The 11,433-nt window shown below is 38.9% G+C and overlaps 1 gene segment (V, D, J or C); it reads left to right on the top strand.

The window, feature by feature from the left end:
* The first annotated feature begins 5,093 nt into the window (after nucleotides 1–5,093).
* Nucleotides 5,094–5,459, top strand: LOC311268480 (immunoglobulin heavy variable 3-48-like). The segment is given in 1 exon: nucleotides 5,094–5,459.
* The last annotated feature ends 5,974 nt before the right edge of the window (nucleotides 5,460–11,433 follow it).

Genomic DNA, 11,433 nt, shown 5'->3' on the forward strand with positions numbered 1-11,433 from the left:
GACGACAGCCTCAGTCAAGATCCTGGGCTACTTGTAATTGTGAATACTTTGTTAGAAAAATTAATGTCACTGTGTTATCTGTTGCTATATCATTCAGCTTCCAGTGCGAGCATGTGTGTGTGTAAACCGTGATCAGTGGTGATCTGCGTATGCCTGAGAGGAGGGATGAGGTCTCATATGGATTATCTCTGCAGCTTTGGTCTAGAAAAGAAAGACAGGCTTAATGCTGGGAATATACGCAATTTCATATACACAGCGGAAATATAACTGTTGTTTTTAACTGATTTTCATATAGAATAAATGCATCTAAATGTCATCAATACATTTTACTGTAATTACTTTACTAATGATAAAAAAAAAAATAGTTATCTCTCCTCATCTTTGGGTTTCAATCCTAATTCGTTTGGAAAATGGAAACCCATGAAGGATACATATCTATGCTCAGTTTGTTGACTCCTTCCATTCTTTCATGTGCTGCTGGTTGAGTAAATGACTGCCCAGATAAAGCTTTCAACCCATCATCATGAAATGAAGCAAAACAGAATACAACAGATGGGAAAGTGGAGAGAGAAGCAATCTAGTATCAGAAAAATTGTGAATCATATGATACTGCATATGAATTAGTAATTCCTTTCAATATGTTAAAAAAAAGACTATTTTAAAACTAGATTTAATCTGATCATTACTAACTGACTGCAGCCCAAGGGGGACTATACAGTGGGAATATACTGTACATCATCAGCCTATAACATAACCATATATGCTTCAGCAAAATTAAGTGTTCTGTGCAACCTAAGAGGATGTTCTTAATCTACACGCAATGTAGTGAGGCTCAATCGTTTGTTGGATTTGCATGAGAAGAAATAAATAAGCACATGACCAGTCAGTTTGATTACAGAAAAAAGCCACATATTCAGTGAAAGTGTGTTTTAAATATAGTGGATTTGGTCTGTCTGTATGTAATATATAGAAACAAAATGCACTTTATCTGACATCATAAGCACAATGCCAGATAATGCTGTCAAGTCCCTTTTTATCTGTCTGAATGTCGTGTATGAACAACATTAATCCTGTTCATACAGGTACACTTTACATACATACAGATCAAATGCACCACACTAAATAAAATCCCATTTCTCTTACTGTATAAATCACAGACTTTTGTTAAAAAAAATGTTAATCAAAGTGGCATGTCACTTAGAGTTTCACTGTCCATACACTGGAATATATTCACAGAGTGACGCACTGAACAGACTTTGTCCATTTTAAGGAACTGTATCAGATGTGACACTGCAGCATGATGATGCTAAACACAAAGAGTGTCAGAGTAAAAGTAGCTAACAAGGGGTGGAAAGAAGATGAATGCCTAACATTTTAATGTGTGTGACTACTTTAGCAGTTCAAGGCATTGCAGTGCAAGTATTGTAGCAAGCCTATGTTTATGACTGAAACAGGTGCTGACAAACATGAAATTTAACGTGACATTTTTTTTTTATCTTAGAGATACTTTTGATGTATATGAATACATAAGCCCCTCCCTTACAAATTCTCAATGCAAATCCAGAGTTTTCAGAGGTATACTTCTGTTGTCGCACTGCTTCACATCACCACTCTCAAGATGATGGACAAACTGTCTTTACTGCTGACAGCCTTCTGTCTGCCCTGTAAGTTGCTTCATCCCACAATACCGATCAAGAATTTATTTCTCTCGTGTTCTCACTGGTCTCCTTTTTTCTTCTGTTCTCTGGCAGGTTTGAATGCCCAGGCTCTAGATTTCATTCCTTCTACGTCAGTGTTGAAAAGGCCTCAAGAAGCGCTCAGTCTCTCCTGCAGGGGATCTGGATTTGATTTCAGTCAGAAAGGAATGCACTGGATCAGACAACCATCAGGAAAAGCACTGGAAGATGGGGCTTATTTACTATGATGCAAGTAAAACAGTGTATGCCAGCAGTGTGCAAGGACGTATTGAAATCACCAGAGATAATAGTAACAGCATGGTGTATCTGAGACTGTCCAACTTAAAGCCAGAGGACTCTGCTGTGTATTATTGTGCAAGACACACACTCATCTAAGTAAGTGAGGAAGCTTCACAAAAACCTCAAGCAACTCATTTCTACAATCACCAACAGGTGGCAGCAGAACAATTGGATCTAAAATATTCTAACCAGTATGACATCAAATCCACACATTTAAACACACACACACACACACACACACACGCACACACACACACACACACACACACACACACACACACACACACACACACACACACACACACACACACGCACACACACACATTGTGAAAGCACCAGCTGAGGTTGTGGTTTTTCACTTCCTATTTTTATATTCCCAACTGTTATTCTGAAAGGCAGGAGTGAAGCATTTCTCAGCTATATTTAAACTACTAAAATAAGAAAATAGCCTATAACTGCCAACCATTGAGTAGGACACAAATTAAAAACATAATGGATAATAAAACAAACAGGTGTTAAAGACATAACTATTTCTGAGACATAAAAGTGGGCCTGGTACATACAGGAGAAACAGTTGGCTCTGTGCTTATGGCAGGAATAATTAAAGGAGACCAAGACGATTTAATCCCAAATGTATTTAATCATAAAAAAAAAACTTTTGTTAAACAGTTTAGGGAATGGCTGCTGTAAAAATAATTTCAGTATATGTTTGAGGTGGATTCATAAATCTACTTGTCCTCTTTAGATTACTCAGCTTTTTATATTATTTATATTATAAAAAGCTGAGTTAACAAGCATCTCTGACAGTCCATGTCAGACTACAGCCAACACCGAGGCGTCTTATTTTGTTAAAGGCTTTAACAATCTTTGGTCACACAACCTGCAGTAGAGACTACAGAGGGTGGAGACAAATACATGTAGTTTGTTATATGTAAGTACACTGTTTGCAAATGAACCTCAAATGAAGTCTGTGGCTATTTTCAGCAAAGCAATTCATTCATGTCACATTTGATTATTTGAGAAATCTAATTAAACAATAACATTACAACATAATTCTGACCCTTGTACTTGTTAGATTTCGATTGATCCTTCTTTTATATCCTGTCAGTGTCCTTCTCTATGCAAAGTAAACTTCCTCACAGTCTGCTTTAAAGACTTGATATCATGGTGTCAGTTGCAGCAGAAGAAGAGAAGCTCCCATCAGATCACCTTCAATACCAACCATGTTCTCTGCAGCCAGCCTCTGTGACTGTGCAGCCAGGTCAACATCTGACCATCACCTGTCAGGTCTCTTATTCTGTTAGCAGCTATGCTACAGCTTGGATCAGACAGCCTTCAGGGAAAGGACTGGAGTGGATTGCAAGTGCACATTTTGGATTAAAGATTCCCTAAAGAACAAGTTCACTCTCAACTTAGACTCTTCCAGAAACACAGTGACTCTAAATGGACAGAATGTGCAGCCTGAAGACACTGCTGTGCCAGAGAGTCACAAACCCCTCAGTGCCTGAACACTTGTACCATGAAGCCACCAGAGGAGGAGCCCTCAAACCGCTAATGATTTCAACACCAGTTCACTGTTACAATAGAGAGAGGAACATACACATTTGACAATGAAGAAGTAAAAGAAACATGAGCTGGTTTATGAAAATATTTAATTAAAATAATATGGAATGGAGACATTTTCCAAAAAGTGCCTGTTCAGTCTGACTCACAATACGTATGTGAAATAATGATAAATTATTTTAAGCTACTGTACTACTAAACATGCAAGAGTTTCCGTTGAAGGAATGACTAATGTACAGTAAATATTGTTGCACGAAACAGTAACAGATCCAAGTCAAATCCAGTTCCTCCCTGTGAGGACGAGTCAATGCAAAACTCAGATGTCTTCCTCCTCTACTTATCTGACTGCAGAGAGGATGACAGAGAACAGTGGACACACAGTTTAACATGATGGACTATAGGACAGGACTGCTGCTTTTAACTGTCTGCTGGGCAGGTGAAGATTTACAATGATCTGTAGTGTAAATAACTTTTATTTGTACTGACAATACAGGACATGCATATGTTACAATTATTTATTCATTTATTCTTTGGTTTGACAGGTGTTGATGGTCAGACTCTGACAGAATCTGAACCAGTGGTTAAAAGGCCTGGAGAATCTCACAGATTGACTTGTACAACCTCTGGATTCACATTCAGCAGCTATGATATGAACTGGATTAGACAGGCTCCTGGAAAAGGACTGGAGTGGATTGCCTGGATTGATGATGGTAGTGGCAGCTATGTCTCCTACTCTGAGTCAGTCAAAGGCCGGTTTACCATCACCAAAGACAACAACAGACAGCATGGTTTTGCAAATTGTATAATATTATTTTAATTGTGAAATAAAAGGTCATGTAAGGTCACAATACTTAACTGCTAAGTCAGCAGAGATTTGAACCACAGCAACCAGACACTTATACCAAACTGTATAAGTGTCTGTTCCTAAAGAGTTAATTTTGTGTAAAGGCTCCGAGTCCCTCGCTTTGTCTTTGGCTACAAACATCCACAATTTGAATACTGATCCTTTGAAGGCCTAAAAAAATTCAGGCGTTCAACCAGCTGCAGCAAACTGAAATATTCAATTTTATTATCTTGCTCACACATCAATTCTATTTGCAGTAATTATTTCAAGATAAAAACAAACATAGATTAATAAAACAATGAATCTTGAAACTATTATAATAAGATATTGTCCATGATCCTAAAATTTCAGATTTAACTGTTTTACATTTTATATTATAATGTTAATCAAAGAACTGAAGCCATCATGTAACTTGTTTGACTCAAGTTTTTAACAACCAATCTGCTGGATGCTTTGACAAAAACATAATGAAATAGTTTCTATAAATTTACCCAGCAGCTCTTTGTAGTCATGGAGGTACAGATGTGTTCAATCAGTATTTGTCAGGTTGTTAAAATGTTGTTTTATTTTGTGTTCAAACTGTTGAATTTGACTTTAAAAGCAGAATGTGATGTAGGAGGAGCTTCCTGTAAACAAACTCTCACAGTGATCCAGTTTACATCATATTTAAAGAGGACTCATGGATTTGAAAACAGAAGCACACTTTGAACATGGCTTACAGAAAGCTGACACTCCTGGTTCTTGCTCTGTTTGTTTCGACTGGGGCTGAAGGTCAGACCATAACAGAGTCTGAACCAGCAGTCAAGAGACCCGGAGAGTCTCACAGACTCACCTGCACAACATCTGGATTTAACTTTGGTAGCTCAGTCTGGAACTGGATCAGACAGGCTCCTGGAAAAGGACTGGAGTGGGTCGCTTATATAGACACAGCTAGTACTCCTATCTATTACTCCCAGTCAGTTCAGGGTAGATTCACCATCTCCAGAGATGACTCCAGCAGTAAAGTCTATCTACAGATGAACAGTCTGAAGACCGAGGACACAGCAGTGTATCACTGTGCTGGAGAGACACAGTGAGAGATAATAACAGGAGAGTCATACAAAAACTACTTCCTCTATTTACCACCACTGGGAACATTACAGTTTATCTGCAGTACATTTACTGAAATATAATCGTTGTTTATATGTTTTTTACTGTCCATAATTTTCTAACACGATTTAAATGTGAACAACAATAATTACAATCCAAGTCAGTAATGAATATTTAATATGGAGTCAAGGTTTTGAAAGACCTTAAGGAACAATAATTATTAAGGATTTTGAAAAAAGCTCCAGATGTTAATAAAAAAAAACAGTTTTCCCACAGTAATTCCAGACTCCAAGTTGAACCATAGCAGATAACAACAACAACAACAACAACAACAACAACAACAAATACCTAAAATGCTACTCAGAAGTCAAACTTAGAGAGAAAATTCTGATTTCATCAATCAAATTAATTTGGCTTGAATCTTCAGCTGAAGTTTAACACACTGAAGGTAAAAATGACATCCAGTCTAATTCTCTCCTCTCTGTGAGGATGAGTCAGTGCAAAACTCAGATGTCTTCCACCCCTACTTATCTGACTGCAGACAGGACTGCTGCTTCTAACTATCTGCTGGGCAGGTGAACATCTTGAATGATCTTTAGTTAACATATTTTTAATTTGTACTACCAGCGTAACTCATGACACTTATATGTTTTTAGTTATTAGTTATTAGTTATTAGTTTTTAGTTTTTAGTTTTTGGTTTTTAGTTTTTAGTTTTTAGTTTTTTTGTTTTGTCTTGACAGGTGTTGATGGTCAGACTCTGACAGAATCTGAACCAGTGGTTAAAAGGCCTGGAGAATCTCACAGATTGACCTGTACAGCCTCTGGATTCACATTCAGTGACTACCATATGAGCTGGGTCAGACAGGCTCCTGGAAAAGGACTGGAGTGGGTTGCCTTCACTTATTCTGATGACAGCGGCCAATTCTACTCTGAGTCAGTCAAAGGCCGGTTTACCATCTCCAGAGACAACAGCAGACAGCAGCTGTATCTGCAGATGAACAGCCTGAAGACTGAAGATTCTGCTGTTTATTATTGTGCTCAAGAGTCACAGTGACTGGAGTTGGTTGAGCAGCTGTACAAAAACCTACAGCTCTCATCTTTACTGGGCTGATATACCTTAAACATAAAGTATTTTTATATTGTATACAAATATAGTGTGTACTTGATTTTAAAAACTGCTCCTGAAAAATATTGTTTGCAAATATTAAACACACAAAAACACAGTAAAGACAACATGTTGATTAAAGGGCCAAAGACAGCAAAACAATGACACATCTGGTCAACTAAATTAAACTTCTACCAATACTAAACATTTCTACAAATTAAGACACAATATCTGGAATTTATGTGAAATTTAACTGACTCATGAGGTGAAAAATGATGTTGCAGTTTCTTGTACAAAATCACCAGACGGCAGTCAGTGTCAAGTTTCTCTCTCCTCTGTCACTTAAAGGAGACTCTCAGATCTAGTGTTCAAATTGATCTTCACTGAGTGACTCTCAACACTCAGATGTAGTTTCTGCATTAACTGCAGCCAGAAGACACGGCTGTTTATTACTGTGTATAGATAGATAGGTAGAATACAAATCTCAGGTTTGTAGCAATTAGTCAAATGTAATATAGGTGCTAACTATGAACAAAACTCATTACATAACAATGTTGTGTGTTGAAAACTTGTATGCTGAAGTAAACTTGTGATCCTACCCTCTCGCTGAAGTTACATAGTGCAGAAACAAGTGATGGGGGGCAGAGTGGCTGAGACAGAGAAACCATTCACCCTATTACAAGACACTGTGCTGTCAAAATGATTTTGAAGCTGATATTTTAAGGTAAAACAATTACATAATGTTGCTTTAACTGAAAGAATTAACACAAGATAAATGATATTGTGATGTGAATGGGCTGTGGGACACAATCAGTGACGTAATGAGCATTACTCACCTATTGATGGAATACAGGTGTGTGTGATTGCGGGTGGGAGGAGGATTGGAAGGAGACAAAAGACTGGGCAGACGGGGCATTGGGAGAGCATCTTACTGCTGCGGCTTGGCACGCTTTTGGGAGGGAGGGTGTCGTTCGCAGCTATCTAGGACTGCCGGCGATGAAGGCAGATAGAGCAGGGGGTTAGTTGTTCCTGTGTTAGGAGGGGAGGGTTGCTGCCTCCTGTAGAAAGTCAGGGCCGGGACTGCAGAGGAGTGCGGTAGCCACTACTGCTCCTTGCATGTTCTTCCTGCGGTTGTGCGTGACACTGACGGCCGGCCGAACTCTGTCCACACCGTCCAGCAAAGTCCTTCCCCGGGGAGTTGGACGGCACCACAAGCTCAGACCCCGGGGCAGGGTCTCGGCGAGTTAAGTATAGTTTAGATATTGTCATTATATGTATTTCTGTATGTATGTGTGTATATAGGCCTATTGCATAGTTTGCATAGGGCGGGGAGGGAGTAGGTTACAGGTGAGGGAGGGGTAAGCGGGACATCCACGTGGCTTCACTTTAAAGGGTGTGTTGTGGATTGCTGTGATTTTTCTGGTTGCTGTGGTTGATAAGTTGCAGTGCCTCCTGCGTTGAGGGTGCTAGCGTGCCGTGGTTTGAACTGGTGTGCCTTAAGCTAGAGTCTAGCCTTGTGTGTAGTGGTTCTTCACTTAAACTTTAACTTTAAGTCTTAAAGAAAGCATGTATTGGCTGTCCTGTTTTGACTGGTTCCTCTAGTTGGTTGTAGCCTCCTCACCTCTTAGCTTTTATATTTAACTTGTGATGATTTAATAAAGATTACCTTTTTGTACTATACTTTTGTGTGATTATTTAAAAGCTCTGACACTGGCAGTATTTTCCTGCTAAAGGACAAAACCCACATTTATTACACTATGATAAAATGAAACTAACAAGAGTGCCTGTAGCTACATGAGCCACTCCCTCCTCATGATATCCTGATACAAATCTTCAGTCTGTGCAGTGTAGTCTACTTCTGAACATTTTATGTCAGCAATATGCAAGGACGAATGGAGGACACCGGAGATAATGGCAACAGCGTGTTGTCTCTGAGACTGTCTTACTTAAAGCCAGAGGACTCTGCTGTGTATTACTGTGCCAAAGCATACCCCCACTGGTTTAAGCAAGCTGAGAGACTTTCCAAAAACTCCACACATTTTTTTTCCCAATGACCTACAGGTGGCAGTAGAAGACAGGTGTTGAGAAGATTGAACATTTATGCAATATAAATCCAATATATGGATGGTCCACAAAAAATGCTGCTGAGCATACGATCATCTAGAAGTGTCTTTATCATAAAAAAATCAGTTCAGATTATGGCCTTCAACATACAGCATAACTCTTCCAAATTTAAGTTGTAGTCTTTTGTATATACTATGTGCGAGTATACTAAAACATCCTTAGCAGCCAGCATAGCTTCATTATCTAGCATTATTAGCCAGTTTTGCTTTATTCTAATTAAAGATAGCTAGTACAAATGAAACGTTTTTAAACAAAGCAATATTGTTTTTAATGATATAAAAGACAACATACCTCTATATTGGTATTTCTTTTTCTCCTCCTACTTTCTCCATTTTCTAAATTGCGCACCTGAGGGCTCAGACCTTGAAATGTAAAAATAGAAAACCTATAACCTGCATCTTGACATCCACATTGGGCATCGTGGCGCCACTCCAGCATGTGGTGCTCTAGATGGCCGCCTATATGGCCTATGCCAAGTAGACGCACACAAAATCCCCCAGTAAACTATTGATTTTGGGGCCAAATAACAAATTAAAGCTGAGCTTTAATTACGAAAGTAAAGAATCTCAATCCCAGAACTGTTGGACTTAAATCAAAATTTAAAAACACTCATATTAAGACAATCACAAAATCAGCTTGCTACCATTTTAAATGTGCAGTTAGACATTTTTTTAAATATGCTGTCTTGCTGTGAGTCAGAAGATCAGTTTTGTTCTCGTATTCATATAAAATTCCATCTCCTTTCCTTTTGATAAAATAAATGGTGACAGAAACCATTTGTGTTGACAACTTGTCACAGGATGGTCTTGTTTTGTAGCTTGTAAGCGTTCTTCTCTATGCAAAGTGAACTTCCTCACAGTCTGCTATAAAAACTTGATATCATGCTGTCAGTTGCAGCAGAAGAAGAGAAGCTCCCATCAGATCACTTTCAATATCAACCATGTTCTCTGTCGCTCTGCTGCTGCTGCTGGCTGCTGGATCCTGTGAGTCTCACTGAGGCAGAGACACTGACAGTATGATCACAGCACACTGACTGTTCACTGTTATTACACTCATTCAATATTCAACATGTTTTCCTCCACAGGTGTGAAGTGTGAACAGTTGACACAGCCAGCCTCTGTGACTGTGCAGCCAGGTCAACGTCTGACCATCACCTGTCAGGTCTCTTATTCTTTGGGCAGCTATCGCACAGCTTGGATCAGACAGCCTGCAGGGAAAGGACTGGAGTGGATTATAATTGGAGGTGTTGGATGGAGCACATACATCAAGGATTCCCTAAAGAACAAGTTCAGTATCAACTCAGACTCTTCCAGCAACACAGTGACTCTAAATGGACAGAATGTGCAGCCTGAAGACACTGCTGTGTATTACTGTGCCAGAGAGACACAACAACACAAACCAGCAGTAGACCTGAACAAAAACCCCTCAGTGCCTGAACACTTGTAACATGAAGCCACCAGAGGAGGAGCCCTCAGACCACGAATGGCACCAGTTCACTGAGTAATAGAGAAACAGAAATTATGAACAATGAATGGGTAAAATGAATACAATATGGTTTAGCATTATAAAAAATCATCTCCAGAGATGACTACGGCAGTAAACTCTATCTGCAGATGAACACTGAGGACACAGCAGTGTATTACTGTGCCCAAGGAGACACATTGAGAGACAATAACAGGACAGTCATACAAAAACTACTTCCTCTGTTTACCACCATGATGGAAAATATGATAGTTTGTATTTATAGTCAGAAAATACATTTCTGCTTTAACATACTTCAGATAGTGTTTTGTCAACATTTTACTGTAAACTCAATATAGTCTTTATGTGACATCACCCACATAATAAAATCAGTTAGGGTACCTTCAAGTGTGAAAGCCTTATTTAATACTAAATTGCCAGTTTTAAAGCACAAACAATAAATCACATGAATATAGTTTCAAAAGAGAAACACACACAATTAGAAATATAAAATGTCCACAAACTCAAATGCATTTGAAACATTGGTTAATGTAATGTAGATGATAATACGGCGTTCTACAGAAATGCTTCTAGATATTGGTGATCAGAATAAACCTGTGAATTATTTATATTATTTTTAATGTTCTCAATGTTGCCCATTGCACTCAAAGTAACTATAATGAGAATCAGAGCCTTGAAACCAAAATGAATTATAATTTAACTTGTTTTAATAAACTTTGCAATACTGACATTTTACAGGAATTTAAACATGTCCGACAAATATCAACTCTTGGACATTAATTCTCCAATTTCATTAAAAATCTCCAGTCCAGCTGTTTCCTCCCTGTGAGGAGGAGTCAATGCAAACCTCAGATGTCTTCCTCCTCTACTTATCTGACTGCAGAGAGGATGACAGAGAACAGTGGACACACAGTTCAACATGATGAACTATAGGACAGGACTGCTGCTTTTAACTGTCTGCTGGGCAGGTGAACATCTACTGACCTTGAGTTGAAGCTGTCTGAAAAAAGGCTCCAGGTTCATGCAACTGATTGCTGTATATTAATTTTTGTCTTGACAGGTGTTGATGGTCAGACTCTGACAGAATCTGAACCAGTGGTTAAAAGGCCTGGAGAATCTCACAGATTGACCTGTACAGCCTCTGGATTCACATTCAGTGACTACAGGATGAGCTGGATCAGACAGGCTCCTGGAAAAGGACTGGAGTGGGTTGCCTGGATTGAGAGTGGCAGTGGTAGCAACAAAATCT

This window comes from Pagrus pagrus (assembly GCF_965226575.1).
Source record: "Pagrus pagrus genome assembly, chromosome: 13".
NCBI classification, from domain to species: domain Eukaryota; kingdom Metazoa; phylum Chordata; class Actinopteri; order Spariformes; family Sparidae; genus Pagrus; species Pagrus pagrus.